Genomic DNA, 5230 nt, shown 5'->3' on the forward strand with positions numbered 1-5230 from the left:
CCCTGAGGGTCAGGGGCTTTCCTTTGCTCCAGGACACAGTGACCCTTGAAAACGGTCATCGGTCCCTCTGAGGAAGCCCTGAGCGCCACTTGCTGGTCTCACCTGGGGCTGAACTGCAGGGTCCTTCCTCACCAGTCCTGGAAGCTGCTGGGAAGAGCCGGGCATCCCCGTTACGGTGACGGGTTGGGGCTTGACCAGAAGACCTAGAATTATCCTGCCTGCTAGTTTAGCAGCTGTGCATCGGTTTCATTCCCAGGGTCCCTGCCATCGGTTCAAAAAATTCTGATTCCTCTCCTTCCATGATCATTTGCTCTGCGTCTGTCTCTAGTGTTAAGCACTGACATCTGGTACCACCACGCCGGGACCCCTCATCCCCAGGGAGATCGGGTGACCCCGCTCCATGGCAGCCTCCCCGGTCCGCAGAGGACAGCCACGGGGGCACTTTGCCCGTGCATTTCTCCATGACTCTGTGCAGGGAGTGTCGTGAGCTCAGCTGGAGGGGAGGTGCGCAGGCTCACGTAATAGGCCCACCAACACCCCCGTTTCTGGGAGCCCAGGCCTTTCCTCCGCAGCAGCGGGCCTGCGCCTCGGCTGTTCACTGCGCTCGCCAGTGCCAGGCCACACTCCCAGCCACACTCATCTCATGGGTCTCATTTCACAGGTGGTTTTTTCCCCAACATCTCCAAGTGGTTCTAGTGCACAGCCAGGGCTGAGAACCACTGCCCTCGAGGCTCGCTCCTCACAATGTGGCCCGAGTTTTAGTGGACGGGCATCAGCTGGGAGCTCAGTAGGCCTGCAGAACGTCAGTCCCTACCCAGGACCTGCTGAGTCAGAATTCCCTGACGATTTGTCTACCGTGTCCCATCTGAGCAGCACCACTGTCCACCAGGGGTTCTCAAGCTTGAGCTGCGTCGGAACCCCCTGGAAGGCTCATAAAACCCAGGTGCGGGGCCCCACCCCAGAAATTGCGAGCCAGCGGGTCTGGGAGGGGCCCCAGAGTATGCACTTGTAACATGTTTCCAGCAGATGTGGATGGTGCTGGTCTAGGGACGTCAGGAAGGTTGCTCTAGAACGCCAGGGACATTCGTTATTCTAAGCGGTCGGATGCCGGTGGTGCTCACGTTTCCATTAGCCAGACTGGTGACGCCATCCCCGCCTGCTGGGGCGGCTCTCACGGAGGCACCTTCAGCCCAGTCAGGCTTGTGCATCGTGTCCCTGGCCTGGCAGGTGTGAGCTCTGTTTCTACGATGTTCCCAGACCCTGCCAATATAGCTGGTGAGGACCCACAACCTTCAGGTAGATGTGTGGACCTCTGACCCTTCTTTGGGGCCCGGAGGAGGTCAGCGGAGGGGCCCCGCCTGCCTAGGGGAGGGGCCGGTGGGGTCGTGTGACTGGGGCTCCCTGGAGGGCCAGGCAGGGAGGGAAGAGGGATAAAATGAAGGACCCCCGACACTCTCTGGATCACAGGACCCCTTTTCCCGGTTTCTGTGGCCAGAGGGATGGGTTTTCTCCTGAGGTGTGGGGTGCCTGGCCTACGGCCACAGTGCAGCTCCAGGATCGGGGTCTCTTCAGGACAGGATCCGGTGAGTAAAAAACACAAGACCAGCCAACCAACCAACCAACCAAAACCTGGGTTCACTCGCATGCTTTGGCTCGCAGGGTTTCCTTTCCTCTGGCCAGAGAGAGAGGCTTTCTCTTGGAGGTTTTGACACCTGCACTGGTATGTAATCCCACACTGGGGTCGACCTCTGGTCGAAGCTGGCCGATGAAAGAGGAGGAACACTTGGAAAGTCACCCCGTCAGGTCTTTTAAGTTTGGGGTCTGCTCTCTAAGCTGCCTGCTATGACTGACCTTTCAGAGTCCTTGGAGGGTTGTGTCCTGTCCACACCAGAAGTCTCTCCTTGGCTTCTGAAGGCTGGTTTGCTGAGTATAGAGACCTGAGCTTCGTGTGTGTAGAGGCAGCACGTCTTTGTCCTCATCGTCTTCAGCTTGCATCGTTTCTGCACCAGGTGTTCTGTGATTCTGATCCTTGTTCCTGCGCATGTACTGTGTCTTTTTTTCCCCTCTACCTTCAAGGTGTTTTCCTTGTCTTTGGTTTTCATCACTTGAATATGATGTGTCTTGTTGTGCCTTTTGTATATTTATTATATATATTATTAAAGGTATATCTTTAAATCCTTCTGAATTTGGATCTGTGCTGTGGTGTCTTTATTTTTAGAAAATTTGTAGCCATTATTGTTTCCAACATTTCTCCTGCCCACTCTCTCCTCTCCTCCTGTGACTCCAATTACACATGTGTTAGACCAGTGGAAATTATTCCAGGGCTTCCATTTGCTCTGCTCTGTTGGCGGGTTGGGGTCCACCTTTCCTCTTTGTTTAGTCTGGGTAATTTCCACGGTCTTATCTTGAAGCTCATGATTCTCTCCTCATCTGTGCTGAGTCTACTCGTGAGCCTGTTGAAGGCATTCTTCATCTCTGTTACCCCGTTTTTACTTCCAGCATTTCCACTGGCCTCTTCCTCAGAGTCTCCGTCTCGGTGCTGAAAGTCTCCCCACCCTTTTCTTCATGTTATCTTTCCCACTAGAGCCTTAACGTAAATCCTGTCAGACAATCCCAGCACTTGAGTCACATCTGAGTCTGGTTCTGTTGATTTTCATGTCTTGATTGTGGGGGGTTTGTCCTTCTTTTTTGTGTCTTGTAATTACTTACTGAAAGCCAGATATCGTCTAAGGACAGTGAAATGATACATTTAAAGGCTTTAAGCTCAGATTTCTTTCTTTTTTTTTCGAATTTTTAATTTATTTTTGGCTGGGTTGGGTCTTCGTTGCTGCACGCGGGCTTCTCATTGCGGTGGCTTCTCTTGCTGCAGAGCACAGGCTCTTGGCAGGCGGGCTTCAGTAGTTGCAGCAAGTGGGCTCAGTAGCTCTGAGGCATGTGGGATCTTCCTGGACCAGGGATCAAACCCATGTCCCCTGCATTGGCAGGCGGATTCTTAACCTCTGCACCACCAGGGAAGTCCCTAAGCTCAGATTCTATACTCAGAAAACCTTCAAAAATGGAGAGAGTTCTGGTGTGGACAAGACAAAGTAAGCAACTGTCTGAGACTCTGAAAGCTTAATAATAGCAGGCAGATTAGGGAGAGGACCCAAAACTTAAAGACAAGGAAGCCGAAATCCCAGCTTTCTGATAGGTTTAGGAAAAGTTGTGATTTTGAGGTTGTCCAGCTTTTCTTGTTTTTAGACAGCGGTAATGAGCATTCCAGCTTTCTACATCCTAGGCAGAACTCTCCCTCTGTATGATTTTGCTTCTTACAATTTAATGAGGTTTTCTTAAAGACCTAATATGTGCTCAAACTTTGTAAATATTCCACAGGTGATTAAAAATATTACATAAATTTTTCACTGGTTTCCAAATTCTTTCTCTCTGTGCGTTTTCATGAGCTTATTATGTTATGCAGATCTTCTATATGCTTACTGAGTGTTTGCCATTGTGACACCTTTCAGAAAGAAGAGGGAACCTCACCCAAAATTTGGTCCAGTTGTCAAGACTGGTGACAACACATGCACGCGCGCGCGCGCACACCCCAAGAGGGTATGGAAATGTTCACCCCTCACATAAGGAGGCTTTCTAGGGAGAGCAGTGCAGGCCTCCCAAGCTGGCCTGAAAATGGCTTGAGAGCCAGGAAAGGAGATGCACTTGGGGCTTCTGTTGTGCGAGGGCGGGGCCCTGGTGAGGGTTTCTGCATGGGCAGGTGCTTGAGTGGTTTGAATTTCCCACCGGTACCAAAGGAGGCAGCGCCTAGTCTTTGTCTGTGTGCTAAGATGTGGGGAAGAAAGAAAAGAGGCAGGGATGAGGCTTTAAAGATGTCAGCTGTTAAACATCAAAAAAACAGAGTGAGACCCTATTTGCATTTTTTCTACCTGCCTCTTGGTGGCATGGACCCATTACTAATGTAATATATCTCTCATTGTCCATTTAATGCTTTGCAGTTTGAAATGTATTTCATCTGATATGAAAACTGTTATAAGCTATAGCATTTTTGCCTTTTATTTTTACCCTTTCTCTACAGTAGAAGAAAACATAGTTGTATCTTTTTGACCCACGTAGGGAGCCACTGTCCTTAAATAGAACAATTTAATCCATACATATCTAGTATGATTGCTGGTCTTTACTTATTCTTTTTTTTTTTTAAAGGCAAAGTCTTTTTTTTTAAATGTATTTATTTTTATTGATTGTTTTTTGGCTGTGTTGGGTCTTCGTTGCTGCGCATGGGCTTTCTCTAGTTGCGGCGAGCGGGGCTACTCTTCGTTGTGGTGCGCGGGCTTCTCATTGCGGTGGCTTCTCTTGTTGCGGAGCAAGGGCTCTAGGCTCGCAGGCTTCAGTAGTTGTGGCACACGGGCTCAGTAGTTGTGGCTCACAGGCTCTAGAGCACAGGCTCAGTAGTTGTGGTGCACGGGCTTAGTTGCTCCGTGGCATGTGGGATCTTCCCAGACCAGGGCTCGAACCCGTGTCCCTTGCATTGGCAGGAAGATTCTTAGCCACTGCGCCACCAGGGAAGCCCTACTTATTCTTACTATCTTATTTTTTGTATGCTCTATTCTACTTTCTTGTTGTAGAGCTGGTATAATTTCCTTTGCTTGAATCCTTGCTCTGCTGCTTTTAGTAACCAGGTAAACTTGGATGTGAAACTTGTGCCTCAGCTTCCATATCTGTGAAATGGTACAATAATGGTACCTACCTCATTCCATTAATGTGTATGAAGGTATGAGAGTGCAGGTCACATAAGTGCTACATAAATGTCTTCTGTTATTTCTATTGTTTCCTTTTATCTGTTTTTATGACGTTGTCAGATTGGTTGAGTTTTGTTGCTGCATTGTTCTTGCAGTGGTTTGAAAGCTATTTCTCCTATCCTTGGGACAATCCTCTCCCTCTGCTTCTGTTTTCTTCTGACCTACCTTCCATTTCATAATCTTCTCTTCCACTGTGTCTAATGTGTTGTTAAACCCATCTACTGAATTCGTAGTTTCAGTGATTGTATTTGTTTTCAAATTTCCATTTCTTTATAGATTTCACTTATCTGCTGAAAATTTCCCTTTCATAGTCTATTTCCTTGAACACGTTAGAGTTGTTTAAAGATCTATCTAATAATGCCAATATACTGTTCTCCTGTGGATTACTAATACACACACATTTCTTCCGTTGGTTTTGGATCATTTGTTTTCTGCTTTTC

Source organism: Globicephala melas, chromosome 4, assembly GCF_963455315.2.
Source record: "Globicephala melas chromosome 4, mGloMel1.2, whole genome shotgun sequence".
Taxonomy (NCBI): domain Eukaryota; kingdom Metazoa; phylum Chordata; class Mammalia; order Artiodactyla; family Delphinidae; genus Globicephala; species Globicephala melas.